Here is a 20768-nt window from a genome sequence, read left to right as displayed (position 1 = left end):
TGGCACCGGACCTCGATGGCCGCTTGATAGAGCTGCTCTGTGCACAGGGGGATAAAAACCTGCTTTTTTACAACTTAATCAGCGGAAAACTGTCATGCTTCGATCCGGCTGAAGCACCTCAGCCAACCGGGTGTTATCTGGCCCATCTACGGACCTCGGGAGTGCCCCACCAGTGCTCCGTACACAGGCCTCTGAACGCCGCGCGGCCTCCCTGGCACCCGCGCCAGGCCCTCCCGCGCTACAGGCGGGTTCTCAGACGCAGTCATCCCTACCACTCACAATGGCGGCCCCACTTCCAAGCCTTCAGGACTTACAGAATGTAGCTTCGGACATCAAGCTAACATTGGGAGCAGCTATCACAGAGCTCACAGCAGAGCTCCGATCGGTGACTGCAAGGCTAAACGATACTGAGAAAGCCACAGCTACACAGGGATCTGCCATCCGTCAGCTGCAGAGATCCTCAGACTCGAATGTCGCACACATGATTGAAATCAACCGCCAAATAGAGGACCTCGATAATCGGGGGAGAAGGCATAACATTCGGCTTAGAGGCCTCCCTGAAAGAGTGGAACCCCAAGATCTGGAATCGACTCTTACCAATATCTTCAATGACCTAATGGATCGCCCCCATGACTCTCCAATCGAGTTCGAGAGAGTACACAGGGCCCTACGTCCCAGAGGGGGTGAATCAGATCCCCCAAGTGACGTTATAGCTTGCCTGGTCAGTTTGCCACTGAAGGAAGCCATCCTGCGGAAGGCCAGGACCAAAGATCAAATTCACTTTAACGGGTCGGAAGTGAAGCTCTTTCAGGATCTGTCAGCCATTACTCTCCAGAATAGAAGGGCGCTGCGCCCCCTGTTGGAGTCTCTACGAACCCGGGGAATAACCTATAGATGGCGTTTCCCCTTCTGCTTATTTGCCTCCTCTGGAAACAGGAATGCTTCCTTGCGCACCCCGGATGATCTCCCCGCTTTTTGCGCAACATTTGACCTTCCTGAAATGGACCTCCCTGAATGGTACTGTTCGTTTTTCTTCCCGGACCCGTGGGTCCAAGTGACCACGACGGGAACTCCAAAGTCCCAGAGACAAGGCCGCAGGAGCAGACGCACGCGCCATCGCTCTGACACCACCTCACCCAGATCCAGGGAAGGCAAAGGTGGCACACCGCGCCGCTCCCCGAATGAACGAAGGGAACACCCGGAACCTTAACGGATCCCTTCACTTTGAATGACTCTGAACGTCCCCGGTGAGTAACCCACATGCTCCCAAAACTTAGTTCCCTGACTTGGAAACCGCATAGAGTTCTGTCCCCTCCGCTCCCTCTACGCCCATGCTGTCCATGCCGCACATTCCCTGGGACTTTCCTGGCTACTTTGAGGACTGAGCCCTTCTACACCGTACGCTTGAAGAGAATCCTCCTAAGAATAGAACTTTCCCATCTACAGAACACTCTCCAGATTCCCGTAAACCTTTATTCCACCTATCTAATCCCATCGCAGTAATAACTCTAATGGTGTGTGGCTACAACCCCCCCCCCTTTTCTTTTTTGACCCCCTCCTGATACTGGTCCGTATGGATCTCCTGCTTGGACATTTAACGGACTAGAAGTTCTCTCTGAACCTATTTTCAATTGCAGTACAGTTGCTGCGGGGGGTGGGGGTTGGTGGTACCTATACCTCATGTGCTATTAGAGTAATGGATTTTATTGCAGGATACAAGGGTGATGTGAGTTGGTGATATGAGTATGTGTGAGTATGATATAAGTGTGTCATATGATATATATATGTATGATATGATTTGATATGGGTGTGGTATGGGTAGGTGATATGAGATATGGTATGATGTGAGTGTGGGTGATGTGGGTGATATGAGTGGGTGCGCGCTGTGTGCACGTGTTCAGGTGCGGTTAAGCGCTACATGCACGGGTACAGGAGTAGGCATTTATAATATAGATAATATAGATATATGCAGTATAATATACAACTAATATACAACATGCTATTGTAGTACTAATACTAGTTTGATGTGATATAGTCTTCTATTGATGGGTCTTGGGTAAGATGAAGGTCAGAGGTGATTCCTAAGGCCCTGCTTTGCATGCCATTATCACACATAAGCTCTCTAGTCCCTGAGCATTTACAATAAGTGCACATACCTGGTCACCTACTCTTCTATTACCAGAGAGTCTTATGATGCTTAACATCTGCATAAAATGCCCACTCTTGTTGTATACCTCATACCTCGTTGTTATATACTCGTGTCTCGCACCTATATTGTCCAGACTCTCATCCCTGGTACTATCTTCTCCCGCTGCCCTGCTATCCTCCCATTAATAATGTACCTACCTAGTTCACCACTTATTAGACTACACCACCTCTCATAGCATACCTTACTATTCCCCTTGACTGTGGAGGAGCTCTTGGGGGGGGTGAGACAGAGGGGGGGAACTTGAGTCAGCTTATCCCCACCTTCATTAACCGGTTGCCGACCGCCGCACGACTATATACTGCGGCGGTCAGCCCCGGCCAGGCAGAGTGACGTAGGGGTACGTCACTCGCCTGTCACTGACTTGCGAGCCAATTGCGGGCGGGCGGGCGCGCGCCCGCCCCGGCTCGTTCACTGACAAGTCAGTGCGTGTGACCGGCGGACCCGATTGTCCGCTGGTCACTCACGATCGCTCCGGTGAAGGGAGAAAGGCGGACGGCTTATGTAAACAAGCCGTCTGTCATTCTCCCCTGTGTAAAAATGAAGATCAGACGGTTCTCCTATGTAGGACCGTTGATCTTTGTTTTTACAGCAATAGCCATGTCCCTTTACAGTTAGAAACACGCCCCTAGGACACACTTAACCCCTCCCTCTCCAATACAGTTAACCCCTTCCCTGCCAGTGTAATTTTTGCAGTAACAGTGCATATGTATAGCACTGATTACTGCAAAAAAAAACGCAGATCACCGCCATTACGCGTTAAAAAAAAACACCAAAAATTACAAAAATCTTTCCCTTTGTTAGTAAACGCGATAACTTATGCACAAACCAATCAAAATACGCTTTTTGCGATTTTTTTTACCAAACATATGTAGCATAAAACAAATTGGCCGAAAATTTTAAAAAATTTTGATTTTTACATTTTTTTTTGGGGAATTTCATATAAAAAAATGTGAAAAATATTGTTATTTTTGCAAAATTGACGCTCTTTTTTTGTTTATAGCGCATGATCAAAAAATCGCACAGGTGATCAAATACCACCAAAAGAAAGCTCTGTTTGTGGGAAAAAAAGGATGTCAAATTCGTTTAGGTACAGCGTCGCACGACCGTGCAATTGTCCCTTAAAGTCACGCAGTAAAAAATCGCAAAAAAAACCCTGGTCTTTTAGCAGCCAAATCCTCCGGGGCTTAAGTGGTTAAGCTCAAATAAAAAACGTCACCAAACTAACAGTACTTAGTGGGCTTTAACGCTCCTCTTTCTCAAAAAAGATAAGGGACTACCCTTTTCTACTCCTACACACCTTCATTTGGGAATGTTAAACATGTTTACGCTAAATCATTGGGTATTCCTCGTCGTGGACGGTTAAGATTTTGTTTTATTCATAAGGTTTTTTTTTATACAACATTCTATTTTGTCTTCCCTTTTTCTATAGTAGATCTGTCTACAAGATTCTTCGCTTTGGGCCCGTTGGTCCGAACATGGTGAGTTTTGGCCAGTTTGTTGATTTACTATACACCAAAACAGTTTCATAAGCCCTCCCCCTACAAATGCACAGATCTCTGTCCGGTCAGTGACCGCTTGTCATACACACTCTCCAACACAACGGTAACTGTTAGTTACCATTGACCCGTAATACAATCTGTATTGTTTCCAACCCGCATAGAATTTGATACCTGCCTCCTCTGCGGGGTACAGTTGTTCTTTTCTTTTTCTTTACCACAAACTACTTTCCTCTGCCTGACTCAGGCCCTATCACCCAACCCTCTCATATCTGTTTTACCCCCTCCCATAGCCTAGTCTCACTTACCCTTACCTGACCCCTCTTTACCTGTGAGTTTGGTGACATAAGTGTCTAGTCCGTCTAGCTCACTTTCCCTCCTACCAAGCTCTCCCCACACCAACCCGCCCCCCTGCCCTCCTCTTTCCTTCGTCTAACTCTTTCCCTCTCCCTTTCTCTTTCCCTCTCTCTCTAATCCCTCCACCCCCCTCTTTCCCTTCTCCCCCTCCCTCTTTCCTCTCCTAATATGCAGAACCCACCTCCACCCCCCCCCCCCGGGGTTCATCATGCAAATTAATTTCAATCAATGCCCAGGGGTTGAATATCCCCGAGAAAAGGTCACAAATACTAGCTGAGGCTCACAGATTGCGTGCTCAAATACTCCTACTTCAGGAGACACATTTTAAGGAAGGTGAAGTTCCTAAGCTGACGAATAAAAACTTCCCTGTCTCCTATCATGCGCCCACAGAAGGATCTAAAACAAGAGGAATCTCCATACTGCTCTCACGACAGGTGGATTTCCAATTAACTGACATCAAGCGCGATTTGGGTGGCAGATATCTTTTTATCAAGGGTAATTTAAACTCTAGACCAATAACCATCGCGAATATATACGCTCCTAATTGCAAACAGGTCCCATTTTTTCGCTTAATGGGTCAGGAGCTACTAGACTCCGCCTCGGGGATGCTGATCCTGGGAGGGGATTTTAATGCCCCATTGAACCCCATTCTAGATTCGTCTACTGGCTCATCCGTACTCCCATTTCGGGCATTGCGACTAATAATTCTACAGTTGCAAAAGCTGAGATTACATGATTCTTGGAGAATATTGAACTCGGACAGTAAAGATTACACTTTTTATTCAGCCCCTCACGATAAGTTCTCTAGAATTGACTATTTCTTTATTTCCCAAACGGACATACCTCTCCCAGCATCTACTTCCATCGAACCCAGAGTCCTCTCTGACCACAACCCCATCACATTAACTATTCAATTTCCAAATATGGACACTAGAAGAAAGTCCTGGCGCTTGAATCCCTCTCTCTTGAGAGATCAAAAGATCAAGACCGATATCCAGGAAGCAAAATTATCCTCATTTTTTACAGAAAATGACACTCCTGACTCGACTCCAATTGGCCAATGGGAGGCTCATAAATGTGTCCTCAGAGGGGAAAATTTCTCTCACTCGTGGCTATCCAAAAGAAAGCCAGACAAGCTACTCTTGAGTCTCTTTATGCCAAGTTGGGAGTTCTAGAGAGGGCTCATAAACACTCTTTAGCCTCTACCACTCTGTCTGAACTCACAAAGGTTCGACAGGAGATCAGGGACATCCTTGGAATTCAAAGTCACCGTAGACTTGCGTTAGGTAGAAGAATTTTCTTTGAACAAGGTAACAAATGTGGCCGGTTACTGGCCAGAGCGGTGCAGACACAGAAAACGTCCGCCAATGTTCATTTCATAAAAGACAACGTAGGCACAAAACATTGTTCAAATGAAGCCATAGCCAAACAGTTTGAATCCTTCTACCATGCGTTATACACTCTCCAACCCTCGCTTCATCGTCCCACAATGTTTTCTACCCGGCTAGAGAAGATGAAATCTTTCTTAGACAAACATTGTCCCCCCCCCCCCCCTCTCACTGTCAGACGCCTCCACTTTAGAGACGCCCTTATCGGAAGAGGAATTTGACAGGGCAATTAAAGAAATGAAACCTGGGAAATGTCCTGGGCCGGACGGATTTTCCCTGTTATACTCCCGTATGTTCTCAGAAACTCTTAAACCGCAATTCCTTCGAGCATTTCGAACCCTGGCTGACACCTCACACCATTCTTCCTCCTTGTTGGAGGCCCACATTATGGTAATTCCCAAGTAGGGCAAGGACCCTGCTCAGGTTGGGAACTATCTCCCAATATCACTCTTGAATGTCGATGTCAAGATCTTCGCCAAGATCCTCGCGAACCGCCTCCTCCCACACATTCCCTCATTGGTCTCTCTTGACCAGGTGGGTTTTGTGCCCGGGAGAGAGGCTAGAGACAACACAACGAGAGCTTTAAACATCCACCACTGGCTTACTTCTCGTGGTGTCCCAGGCTTCTTTCTCTCCCTGGATGCCGAGAAGGCGTTCGAAAGAGTGGCCTGGGACTACCTTTTATCTACCCTGGAGTCTTTAGGCATTTTGCCTCGTATGCTTTCTTCTATTCGAGCCCTCTATACGAACCAGACTGCCAGGGTCAGAGTCAATGGCCACCTATCGGACGCCTTCAATTTATCCAATGGCACCCGCCAAGGGTGTCCCCTCTCCCCAATTTTGTTCATTCTATCAATTGAACCTTTTCTTAACATGATACGTGCCAACGCGGACATCAAGGGAGTTGAAATAGCGGGCTCTTCTTACAAAATTGCCGCGTTCGCGGACGACATGTTACTCTTCTTGTCTCAACCCCACACTTCGCTCCCAATTCTGCTTCATGATCTAGAATTTTTTAAATCCCTTTCTTACCTACAAATTAACTACACCAAATCCTTTGCCCTCAATATATCCCTCTCCCAGACGGAAATCGAATGGTGCGCCTCAAACTTTCCGTTTAAATGGGCCTCTGAGTCCATACCATATCTAGGGATACTCATCCCCCGAAATCTCTCGGACCTTTACAGATTAAATTATCAACCACTCCTAAACTACGCTAATGCCACCCTCCGATCTTGGAGCTCATAACAGGTATCTTGGTTCGGTCGTGCTTCTCTCCTCAAGATGTCGATATTACCGAAATTTCTATACCTATTCCAAACAGTTCCAATTCAGCTTCCAAATTCATTTTTCACATCCTTCAAGTCGTGCTCTCAGAAATTTGTCTGGGGGGACAAGAGGTCCCGGATCAGATACCTCCAACTGACGGCTCCCAAAGAAAGCGGTGGCTTAGGTCTTCCCGACCTACATACCTACTATAAGGCATGCATATTGAGTAGACTTATAGACTGGAACATCCATTCGTCCACCAAAACAGACATTAAACTGGAAAACGCCTTTTCGCCCATTCCCCTACAAGTTCTATCCTGGCTCCCATACTCAGTGGTAGTGGAGGACTTGAAAAGCCATCCTCTAATAGCCCCCCCATTAAAGATGCACAGCATGTGGCTCAAAGCCAAGAAAATAAACTTAGCAGCTGGCCCCTTGACCTCTATTCGCTGGAACCCTGCTTTTGCACCAGGGATGTCTAGCTCCTTCCTTCACGACATCTGGCCATACAAAAGAGTTCCATCTAAACTCTTTTTCCCCAAGGGCTCTCCCTTGTCCTGGGAGGCGATCAACCAAAATCTCCAACCCCACTCCATTCCGCTATGGATATTTTTCCAGATTCGCCACTTCCTGACTCACCGGCGATCCTTATCTGACTGGACGAGGTCTCCAACAGAGATTGAAACTCTTTGTGAAAGATCTGGCCCTCAGAGACACGTAATCTCGACTCTGTATCGCATATTGCTATCCCCCCCCCCCCCCCCCGCTCTCTTCCTCATCCTTTGTCCAGGCCTGGTCCAGAGATCTGGGTCTTTCCCTCACGGAATTGGAATGGTCCTCTGTCTGCCAGACCATTCAAAGAGCTTCAATGAGCGTTGCGATTCAGGAGAATGGATACAAAATCCTTACTAGATGGTACCAAACCCCAGATCGACTACATAATTTTGTCCCACCGTCCTGAATATCTGCTGGCGATGCAACAAAGAACAAGGAACTATGTTACACATTTGGTGGGAGTGCCCGGCTCTTTGACCTTTTTGGTCAAACGAAAGTTCATGATCTGATCAAAGAAACCACCTCGAGAGATTTAGAATACTCACCGGCACAATACCTATTGCACTGGATACCCTCACGTAGACACAGTTACAGGAAGTCGTTGGCCATGTACATGGTAACAGTAGCCAAGTTATGTATTCCGTGTCATTGGAGATCATTGGAGATCATCCACGATTCCTTCTATCAAGGAATGGTTCCTCAGGCTGAACCATATTGAGCAAATGGAATAGCTGATTAGCATTGCTCACAATTCATTCTCAGACTTTGCCACTAAGTGGCAGGCCTGGTCCAGCTTCAAACAATCTGTGACCTATACCTCGGTTATGGCCACCTCCTAAAAACTACCTATTAAAGGCCAACTGGTTCTTAATGCCTTATACATTGACCTCAACCCTGGGGAGGTGGAGGTCCCTACTTTCTTTCTTTCTCTTTTAATCCTCTCAACTATAAGCTCCCTCCGATGTGACACTCGAATCTCATTTCCTATCTTAACCAACGGCGCATTATCCCCGCTGGAACCCAGCACCAAATTATAGATCCGTCAGCAAATTTAAACACATTATACCTTAAACTGGCCAAACCTCACTACTCTTAAGAATGCCCTGAGAGGGTTAAAATATTTTTCGAGTGATTGTTTCTACACCAATCTACCGTTTTATTGTATATGGTCTTTATACTTTAACCGCAATTACATTAAGGCTGGTCAGCATTTTGTATGTATGTAGAAGTTTGATCCCTGGTCGGGTTTATGTGTTTAATAACTGAGCCTTTGATACGCCCATAATAATGTCTTTTCTCATCTGTTTCTTTTTTTTTATTCTGAGTGTGACAGGCGATATCACCAGTGGTTTGTCTAATCTCACTACTGAAATTGTTAACATGTTACAATATATTCTTGAAAAGTTTTTGTAACACATTTTGTTTAACCTGTGTTATATACCTCTTAATAAAAATAAAAAATCTTTATGGAAAAAAAAAAAAAAACAAGAAGCAGCAGCTGAAGTTGCAGCCGCACAAGAGGTGATTAAAATAATGAAGACACAACATCAATATGAAAGAGCATTTAGAATACTTGAGGCAGAGGATGTGAGGTTAACAGCAGAGAGAGAGAGAGAGATGCCCAAGAAAGGGAAATAGAAGCAGAGAATGCAAGAAAAAGAGCACAAATGATATCAGAAAGCACCAGTAGAAGAATAAAGTTGGAAGAGAAGAAGAAAGAAGCTTGAACAATTGGAGGAACTTAAAAGGCACAATCCAGCACAAGCAAGGCTACAAGCGTATGCTGGAAGCATCAAAAGCGAGGATGAAGAACAACGTTCTGCTCTTTCCTCACCGAACACAGGAACGTCATGTTTCTCAAACAAATGCTCCTCCTACTCTTTCTCAGCTAGTCCTGCTCACTAAAATCATAGCTCCTTTAAACCAATCCCTTGTTACTCCTCAAAGGATTTCATTCACCCAAGGTCCTGTCTCTCAGTCTTGGAGGGGAGTTTATGTCTCAGTTGGACCCTGTAGTAGGTTTTTGCCACCGTCCCAGAAGATTCTAAAATTGTGGTGGATGTGGGTGCCTCAAACCCAGGTAAGGGGACTTTAAGGGCAAGAGTAGGTTAGAAAATAACGTTGAAAAAGAAGAAAATTTATTGATAATAATAATAATAACAGATTACATATTAAAGATGGGATGACCCATAGACAATTGGTGTATGGGTAAAGCCCATAGTGTGAAGTCAGATAAAGTATGGAAAAATTGTGACTTGAAAACGGTGATAGAGATCCACCTATTTAGCTGTTTCTATTTTCCAGGTTGGGGATAAACAGAATCCAAAGCAAAATAAGGGAAAAGGATCTTGGGTATGATCCTAGTAAGTCCTGCGCGTTTCGGCCCGTTGAGGGCCTTTCTCAAGGATAAATCACCAATTATGTTTTTAAGCCGAATGTTGCATGTCAATGCACCTTTCTTTGATACTCAAACTGCAGCGGGAACCGTATGCTGCTAACAGGCGGCGTCACCCTCTTTTGCAAAGAACTGTGTGATCCTGGTGGATTTCGTCACAGTTTGCATAATGTGTCATCAGAGGCTTCAATCCGTTGACTGAGTACGTTTTTGTGTATCCAGTGTTGAAAATCCTGGTTACTTCGACTTTTTGTTACATCAGCAGAGAGATGCAAACTAGTTGTCCACAGCAGCATTTACTTCCGTGACCTCACCGCTCCCTTTGTTGGCAGCTGTATTTACTACCTTCCATGAAGCTTCCAATTACTATGTGAAAGCACTCACTGAAGCAATTACAGCCAATAGGATTCCAATTCCAGAACCTGTTTTCTTTGAAGATCCTCTGAAGTATAATGACTGGAAGCTATCATTCCAGATATTGACCGCAATAACTTGCCAACCCAAGAAAGGCTTTTCTTTTTATGGAAGTATGTCAGTGGCCCAGTAAAGAAAGTCATTGAAGGACACTTCTTGGTTGAAACCGAAACCTCTTATCGGGCTGCCTGGGACATACTCGATGACAGATTCGATAATCTGTTTGTAGTTGGAAAATCCTATATTTTGTAATTCCTTTATTTAGTCAAAGGTTGCGATAAAAACAGGTGGGAAAATCCTATCTTGACAAAATACAAGCATGGCATAAGATTGCGACGCCAAAGACATTAAAGATCTCTTTGAATTTGTAGATTTCCTAAGCAGCTTTGAGTTAGCCATGCCTTATGTTCAAGGTTTACAAGCTCTAAATAATTGCTTTGAAAATCAGCCAAGCTACCAGATAGCAGTCAAGCTACCAGAGTGGTTGAGTTCACGTTGGAACAGAGCTGTCACAAAGTTTCAAGATTAATACAGAGCCTTCCCTGATCTCAGGTACTTTGTCGAATTCCTCAACAAAGAAGCTAGAATTGCATGCAACCTGATTACCTCGCTGCAAGCAATAAAGCCAACAGAACAAGAAAGAGCTAAGCAAACAGATCAAGATTATTTTAGGTCTCAAGCCAATCACAGTTCAAGTGCCAAAACCTTTATTACTAGTTCTAGTGAAAGGACTAGCATCATGTGTGCCTTTTGTAAGAGACATGGTCACACTCTTCATAAGTGTCGCAAACTTATGGAAAGACCATTTAATTGTCCAGATATAGACTGGGCAGAAGGAACCGCGCATTCAGCCAAGGCTCAGCATTTCCTAAATGTTTTGCCTGACAATTTCATGGGTCAGATGGTGAATGCACCGACAAAAAATAATTTGGTACATGACCTACTGATACCAACAATACAGACCTGCTTATGGATATAGAAATACGGGGCAACTTAGGAAACAGTGACCATAGGTCAATTAGTTTCAGTATTAATCATAGTAATAGGAAACATAAGGGTAATATAAAGACACTGAATGTCAAAAGAGCCAATTTCCCAAAACTGCGCTCTCTGCTAGAAAATATGAAATGGGATAGAACCCTGGGAACAAAGAACACGGAGGAAAAATGGGAGTGCTTCAAGAGCATACTAAACAAAGGGACTGACCAGTGCATTCCAAAGGGAAATAAATTTAAAAGAGCAAAACGAAACCCTGGGTGGCTAAACTCCAACTTAAAAATGCATATTAATGCTAAAGAAAAGGCCTTCAAAAATACAAGACTGAGGGGTCATTGGCAGCATTCAAGCATTACAAAGAGTGTAATAAGAAATGTAAAGACGAAATCAGGGCGGATAAAATAGAACACGAGAGACATATAGCGGAAGAGAGTAAAAAGAACCCCAAGAAATTCTTTAAGTATATAAATAGTAATGTAGCGCTGATATACTCCTATATTGATGTGTGTCTGTATACTCTAATAAAACGTTGATGGACATTGCTATGTTTGAGTGGTTGGAGCCATCTAGTGACCAAATACTGGTAATGCAGGTATTTTTTATTTTTCCTGAAAGATCCAGGAAGTGACTGGTTTTGGTGACATACCTATGAACACCTTCTTGTGCAGGGCATGCTGGGTAGGGGATAAAAGGGGCCGGAGCAGCCATTTTAGCTCTCTTGGAATCGTGTGGCCTGCCTGAGAGGAATTGTGGGGAGATGGTGGCCAGATTGCAGAGACCCAGAGACACTCATCCGAGTATCAGAGGATGGGATCCACCCAGTGGGGCTGAATGGAACGATTGGTCCAGCTGGCGGAGAAGCAAGTTTCAGTCACCGGACAAAAGTCACCACACGGAGCCTCTATCCAGTGGGTGAGCGGGTCACGGCCCACAGTTTGTTAAATCTCACATGTAGTTAGACTCATATACAGGCCTCACTGGAAATTACTGTATAGTTCCACGAAGGAGCAGAGCAACTGATACTGAGAAGGTTTGAGGCCTATTTACCTTGATGTCTCAAGAGATGTTTAAATAGTTGTTACAGCTACACCAGGAGCATTTTCACTTCAATTTAATTCACCAAGACTGTGGATTACAAATCACAAGGAGCCACTTTAGCTAGCGAAGAAAAGAAGATCCAGGACTAAGTACTCCAAGAAGTGAGATCTCACACATAGCTTATACAGTAGGGGGGAGTCCCCAGGTATAGACATATATAGTATATATGTATACTGTTTCTTGTTGATTGTTTATATTGAAATCCATTATGCTGTTGTCTTATACTGGAGTGACAATACAGGTATTTTGTACTATCTTACATTGTGTTGTATTGCATTGCATCGCATCACAGCTGTGCCAAGGGTATTGAGCCAAGTTAGTGGGGCTTATTGGTAGAGTGCAGGCCCAGATCAAACCAGCAGCCCTTTCGGGGGTCAGTGCTACAGTAAGAAAGCGAGGCCAGAACACATTGGCCCCATAAAAGACGACAAGGGAGATTTGGCCACAGAGGACAGGGAAAAGGCGGTTGTGTTAAATAATTTCTTCTCTTCAGTCTTCACAAAAGAATTGGGGGGCTATACTAACCCAGCTTGTAAGGCCAAACTAAACAACACACCTCAGGAAGTACCGCCATGGCTAACAGAAGATAGACTTAGAACTAAACTAGAGAAACTTAACTTAAATAAATAGCCGGGACCGGATGGCTTGCACCCGAGGGTTCTTAAAGAGCTCAGCCAGGTGATTGCCAGACCATTATTCATGATTTTTAAATATAGTTTACAGACGGGTATGGTGCCAGCTGATTGGAAAAAAGCCAATGTGGTACCAATATTTAAAAAAGGGCCGAGATATATCCCGGGTAACTATAGGCCGGTCAGCCTAACATCAGTAGTCTGCAAGATTTTGGAGGGGATGTTAAGGGACCACATGCAAGACTTTAGTAATGAAAATGGTATTATTAGTAGTAATCAGCATGGATTCATGAAAAATCGTTCTTGCCAAACCAATCTATTAACCTTCTACGATGAAGTGAGCTGCCACCTAGATAAAGGTAAGCCTGTGGATGTGGTGTATCTGAACTTTGCAAAGGCCTTTGACACCGTTCCCCACAAACGCTTACTGTTAAAACTAAGGAAGGTAGGTATGGACCATAAGGTGAGTACCTGGATAGAGAACTGGCTCCAGGGGAGAGTGCAAAGGGTGGTGATTAATGGGGAGTACTCGGATTGGGCGGGTGTGGAAAGTGGGGTCCCCCAGGGTTCTGTCCTGGGGCCAATCCTGTTTAATTTTTTCATAAATGATCTAGAGGAGGGGATATCTAGTACAATCTCAGTCTTTGCGGATGATACTAAACTAAGCATGCCAATATCTTCTATGCAGTATGTGGAAACCTTACAAGCAGACCTGAACAAAATAATGGGGTGGGCAACTACATGGCAGATGAGGTTTAATGTTGAAAAATGTAAAGTAATGCACTTGGGTGCCAGAAACCAGAAAGCAAGCTACTCACTAAGGGGGGGGGGGGGGAACCTCTGGATGAATCTAAGATGAAAAAGGACCTTGGGGTACTGGTAGACAACAGGCTTGGCAGTGGCATGCAATGCTAAGCCGCTGAAAGCAAAGCCAACAGAATACTGGGATGTATAAAAAAGGGGATTCACTCTGGTCTGGCCACATCTAGAGTATGCTGTCCAGTTCTGGGCACCGGTCCTCAGGAAGGATGGGCTGGAACTGGAAAGAGTCCAGAGAAGGGCAACAAAAATAATTAGGGGAATGGAGGGCATCGGCTATGAGGAAAGACTACAAGCACTGAACTTATTCTCTCTGGAGAAGAGACGATTAAGGGGGATATGATATCAATGTACAAATACTGTACTGGCGACCCTAGTATAAGGAACAAACTATTCAGAGAAAGGGAATACAATAAGACACGTGGCCACCCACTAAGACTAGAGGAAAGGCGGTTTAACCTTAAAGTACGTAGGGGATTCTTCACTGTGAGAGCAGTAAGGATGTGGAATTCTCTTCCGCAAACAGTCGTATCAGCAGGGAGCATCGATAGTTTCAAAAAACTATTAGATGGGCACCTTAAAGACCACAACATACAGGGATATACTATGTACGGTTAACAGCAAACACACACACACACATCATAGGTTGAACTGGATGGACTGATGTCTTTTTTCAACCTCCCTAACTATGTAACCAGTAGAAGAAAGAGTGAAGTTTGTACAGTCCAAGAATCTGCTTTGGCTGCCTTAAAATAACTCCAAAAATTGCACCTCCAAAGTGTGTGTGATAAATGTGAAAGGTGTCATCCAACATGCTTACATCAAGATCGGGAAAATAAAGATGAAGAACAAAGAGTCAGAACCAATCCAGAGCAGACAAAGGCCAATCATGAACCTGCAGAAAGAACAGCTGATCACAGAATGCAAATGACTTCCAACAGAGTTGTCCAAGAAAGAAGTAACACTCATACTTCATCAATTATTCCAGCATATGTCTCAACAACAGCTGAACCAAGGAAAGAAATTCTAGTGTATGCTTTGCTTGACACCCAGAGTGATACTACTTTAATCCTAAGCGGGTGACTTTCTTGCGACTGGGTAGCGGGTGACTTTCTTGCGACTGGGTAGAGGGTGACTTTCTTGCGTTTGGATAGCGGGGGGACTTTCTTGCAACCGAGCAGCGGGTGACTTTCTTGCGACCGAGTAGCGTGCGCCTGGGAGTAACAATCTGTCAGGGAATACCTTGCGACTGGTGAGTACCTGGGAGAACTGGTGAGTATCTTAGCGACTGGTGAGTATCTTAGCGTTAGTACCAGGGAGATAGAGGTAGTGTTGGTAAGGAATAGCAGGTTGTTACTAATTATCCTCATAGAGTAGAGGGTAATAATTTCCAACAGGATTGGGGATACCATTCAGTGCACTTCTTGCTGCATGTATGCGTTCCTTGATGAACCAATCAAGGGCGAATACTGCTGTGCAAGATGTGAGCGACTTGTTTATCTGGAAGCCCAGATCCTGGATCTAGAAAACAAAGTGGCAACACTGCGTAGCATCAACAACCTGGAAAGGAGCTTGGACATTACCCATCAGGTGCCAGGGAGGCCAGTGCTGAGTTGATACACCATAACAAATTTGCCAAGTTGCATGTTGATGGGGATATCAGCTCAGGGGTGGCAGTGCTGGAGCAGGCGTCCTCCCCCGGCTGCCCGGGGAGCGGTGGCTCCAGGAAGGAGAGGGGCCGAGACTCAGGAAAGGTTAGACAGGTTGTGGTAGTGGGGGACTCAATTATCAAGAGAACAGAGAGGGCAATCTGTCAAAACGATTGTGGTAGTCGAACAGTATGTTGTTTACTGGCGCTCAAGTTTGGCACATCGCGAATCGGGTAGACAGATTATTGGGTGGGGCTGGGGACGACCCAGCGGTCATAGGGAATAGATTGAGGAATAGAACCTCCAAGGTGGTTTTCTCTGAAATACTGCCGGTACCTCGAGCCACACAAGAGAGGCAGAAGTAGATAAGGGAACTTAACAAGTGGATGAGGAACTGGTGTAGGAAGGAGAGGTTCGGGTTCCTGGAGAACTGGGCTGACTTCTCGATCGACTACCGGCTCTATAGTAAGGATGGGCTGCACCTTAATGGGGATGGTACAGCTCTTTGGGGGAGAAAGATGGCCTCCAAGTTGGAGGGGCTTTTAAACTAGGAGACGGGGAGGGCTTTAGAAGTAGAGTCAGTCAGGAGGGAGCAAAGGACAGAAGGTAGTATTAGGGTCAGCAGCGACAGTAGATCCATAACCTCAATTGGGGGGTCTGTGCGGGAAAACCTCAAACCAAACAGGAATAAAAATAAGCACCATCCACTACCAACTTCCACAAAACTAAGAGGGGTATGTGCAAATGGCAGGAGCCTAGCTAATAAAATGGATGACTTGGAAATGTTAGTACATGAGGAGGACATAGACCTTGTGGGAATAACAGAAACTTGGTTCGACCCCTCACATGACTAGCTGGCCAATATCCAAGGGTATTCTGTGTACCGGAAGAACAGGGTAGGAAAAAGAGGGGGAGGGTTATGTCTCTATGTCAAGAATAATGTAAGGGTGATAGAGAGGAGTGATATTATGGAAGGGATGAGTACGGTGTTAGAATTCGTGTGGGTAGAACTCCATAGGGAAGAAGTAAAGGGAAAAGTAATTGTGGGGGTTTGTTATAGGCCACCCAACCAAAGGGAGGAGGTACAGCTGGAATTTATAACACTGTTGGGTAAAGTGGTAAAGCTGGGATCAGTCATCATATTAGGGGACTTCAATTATCCAGAAATTGACTGGGAAGAGGGGACTACACACTCACAGAAGGCCCGTCTCTTCATGGAAACCTTACAGGACAACTACATGTCTGAGTTGGGGGATTCTCCTACTAGAGAAAATGCAGTGCTGGATCTATTAATCACTAATGACCCAGACCTAATCTCGGAGGTAGGAGTCCAGGACAACCTGGGCTCTAGCGATCACAGGATGATCACATTTAGCATAAATAACAATATAACAAGGCAAGAGGGGAACATAAGAACCCTAAACTTCAGAAAGGCAAACTTTCCCAAACACTGACCACTGAGGAAAAATGGTAATGCTTTAGGGACATATTAAACAAATGCATCTCGCAGTGCATTCCTATGGGAAAAAAATTTAGAAGAGACAAAGCCAAACCTGGCTGGCTAAACCGTAATGTTAAAAAAACGTATTAGGGGAAAAAAACTGGCATTCAAGAAATATAAAACAGAGGGAACAGTATCGGCTTTCCAGCAATACAAGGAATCAAATAAATGTAAATATGAAATCAAAATGGCTGAAAACAACTTTGAGAGACAAATAGCAGAGGATAGTAAAAGGAACCCAAAGAAATTCTTTAAATATATCAACGGCAAAAAAACTAGGGCAGAGCATATTGCACACATAAGTAACGATGATGGGAGGATGGGTACACTGAAAAGGCAACTGTGCTTAATGCTTTTTTCTCCTCAGTCTTTACACAGGAAAAGCAGGGGTATACTAACCATGACTTTATGATTAGCAGTACTTCACAGGACTTGCCGCTATGGCTAACAGAGGGTGAAATCAGGCAAAGGCTGGATAAAATGAACACAAATAAATCACCAGGCCCGGATGGCGTACATCCGAGAGTACTTAAAGAACTTAGTAAAACTATATCTAGACCACTGTTCCTGATCTTTGCTGACAGTATTATGACAGGAGATGTACCAGGGGATTGGAGGAAAGCTAACCTGATACCGATATTCAAAAAAGGGCAGAGGCATGTCCCGGGAAATTATAGGCCAGTCAGCCTGACCTCGACAGTATGTAAACTTCTGGAGGGGATGATAAGGGACTATATTGTAGAGTTTGCTAAAGACAACAACATCATCAGCAGTAATCAACACGGGTTTACAAATGGGCGTTCTTGTCAAACCAATCTGTTAACATTCTACGAGCTGTGAGCTAGATAGGGGGAGACCAGTGGTTGTGGTGTACCTTGATTTCGCTAAGGTGGTCGATACAGTTTCCCACAGGCGCTTAATTTATAAAATAAGGTCTGCAGGCATTGACCACAAGGTTTTCTCTTGGATACGGAACTGGCTAAAAGGGCGTGTCCAAAGAGTGGTAATAAAAAGCGCATACTCAGACTGGTCTGGGGTGGTAAGTGGGGTACCCCAAGGCTCAGTCCTGGGACCAACCTTGTTCAATTTTTTCATAAACAACATTGAGGACAGGATCTATATCAGTTTTTTTGCAGATGACACAAAATTGGGCAGGGCAATAACTGCACAGCATGAGGCAGATATCTTACAGAATGACCTGAACAAAATAGAGTGGGCAACGACATGGCAAATGAGGTTTAATGTGAAGAAGTGTAAGGTTTTGCACTTGGGGACTAAAAACATAAAAGCACAATACACTTTAGGGGGGGGAATCAAAAATGGAGAAAGATCTGGGAGTCTTGGTAGAGGATAGACTAGGCAATAGCATGCAGTATCAAGCAGCAGCTGGCAGAATATTAGCATGCATAAAGAAGGGGATGTATTCCAGAAATAAAACTATAATTCTACCACTTTATAAAACTCTGGTCCGACCTCATCTGGAGTATTCTGTCCAGTTCTGGTCGCCAGTCCTCAGGAGGGATGTGTTGGAGCTAGAGAGAGTCCAGAGAAGGGTAACTAAACTAATTAGGGGATTGGAGGACCTTAACCACTTAAGCTCCGGAAGATTTTACCCCTTTCCTGACCAGGGCCTATTTTGCGATTCAGCACCGAGTGAATTTAACGGACAATTGCGCGGTCGTGTGACGCTGTACCTAAACGAATTTGACATACTTTTTTTCCCACAAACAGAGCTTTCTTTTGGTGGAATTTGATCACCTGTGCAATTTTTATTTTTTGCGCTATAAACAAAAAAAAGAGCATCAATTTTGCAAAAATAACAATATTTTTCAAATTTTTTTTATATGAAATTCCCCAAAAAAATGTAAAAATCAAAATTTTTTAACATTTTAGGCCAATTTGTTTTATGCTACATATGTTTAGTAAAAAAAAATCGCAAAAAGCGTATTTTGATTGGTTTGCGCAAAAGTTATTGCATTTACTAACTAAGGGAAAGATTTTTGTCATTTTTGTTTTTTTTTTTAACGCGCAATGGCGACGATCTGCGATTTTTTTGTGGTACTGCGACATTGCGGCAGACAGATCAGACCCTTGACTGACATTTTTGACGCGTTTGGGGTTACCAGTGACATTACTACAGTAATCGGTGCTATACATATGCACTGTTACTGTAAAATGACACTGGCAGTGAAGGGGTTAACTTTTTTGAGAGGGAGGGGTTATGTGTGTCCCTAGGGGCGTGATTCTAACTGTGATTGGCTGTGGCTTGAGGTGTAGGAACAGTGATCAATGGTCCTACATAGTACAACCGTATGATCACTATTCATACACAGGGGAGAATGACAGGTGGCTTGTTTACATTAGCCGCCTGCCTTTCTCCCGCTCTAACGGACGATCGTGAGTGACCGGCGGACATCGGGTACGCCGGGCACACGCACGGGGGGGTCCATGACCGCCTCCGGCGGCGCGCGCTTGCTCCCTAGACCCTCACAGGCTAGCGACGTAGCCCTACGTCGCTTTGCCTGTGAGGGGCTGACTGCCAACGTAAATAGTCGTGCGGCGGTCGGCAAGCGGTTAATTATGAAGAGCGTCTACAATCACTTAATTTATTCTCCCTGGAGAAGAGACGACTGAGAGGGGACATGAGGGCAATTTACAAATACCTCAATGGTGATCTCAGCGTAGAAAAAAAGCTATTCAGTCGCAAGGATTGTATGAGGACGCGAGGACATACAATGCAATTAGAGGAGAAGCGTTTTAACCTCAGACAACGCAGATGGATCTTTACTGTTAGGGCAACACGATTTTGGAATTCTCTACCACAGGAAGTAGTTTCTGCAGGAAGTATGGCTACTTTCAAAACACTCTTGGACATACATCTGAAGGATCAGAACATTAAGGGGTATGAGAGATGATTATGGCCACACACACCTACACAGGTTAAACTGGATGGACTATTGTCTTTATTCAACCTCAACTACTATGTAACTATCCTAAAAGATACAGCTGAAATACTTGATATTAAAAAAGAGCCAGTCAAACTCAAAATGTCTACCATAATGTCAGGGAAGAAGAAGTAAGCCCAGGCACATAGTTATGTGCAGATGGAGAGTGTTTGTTAACCAACGGAGAAAGCCTATTTAGCCAATTCTTGTTCACTTTCCACACCCACCACTAAGTGGCGCAATGGCCTATATAAACACCTCTGCTGCATTAGGACCTTGCCTTATGGTCTACAGCTTCCTGCTTTCTGTTTCCTGTTCCTGGTGTTGAACTCTGCTGCTATCCTGATCCGTCTGACCACGCTTGTACTCTGCCTGAACCGACCCCTGGCTTGCTGTTCGACTATGTCTCTGCTTTATACTGCTGTCTACCTGTCTGCTGTTGCCAACTCCAGCCTGAATCTGACTACTCTGTTGCCTTCTGCTCTGTTCCTGACGTGCCTGCTAGTTACCAACCCGGCTTGCCTAACCCTGCTGTGTAACCGCCCATTCTTATTCCTGCTGTCTGCTTCCTGTTAGCCTGCCAATTGTCTGCTGCCTGTGACTAGTCAGTCTGTCAAGTACCTGCTGTCTGCGTCACGATCCAGCCTGCATCCAAGTACGCACGGACGTCACATCTGCAGCCTTAACAATCTGAACTTCTAGGCACTTGTGCCACTCCAGGCTTCTGTGCCTCCTGTTTGCATTATCAGGGGTACTAGGCAGGAGGTGTAAGAGATCGCCTTCCTCTTCATGTCAAGCTCCATCTCAAGGTACGTGACAGATAACTTCTAAAACAAAGGCTGCGTCCAGCCAGAATTTGATTGGTCTACAAGTAAGAGGCATCATATCTGAAATAAGAATTGAACTTTCAACAACTTATACAAGAGACTACATACCTGCCAATAGATCCCATATACCCACATGTGACACCGCAAGGAACTGGCCCCATCTAGAACAGCTAGCAGATGAAATGTTACCTGAACTTGACTGGAAGTAGGGTTATTAA

This window comes from Pelophylax lessonae (assembly GCF_965119305.1).
Source record: "Pelophylax lessonae genome assembly, chromosome: 2".
Lineage (NCBI taxonomy): Eukaryota > Metazoa > Chordata > Amphibia > Anura > Ranidae > Pelophylax > Pelophylax lessonae.
This window is presented reverse-complemented; position numbering follows the sequence as displayed.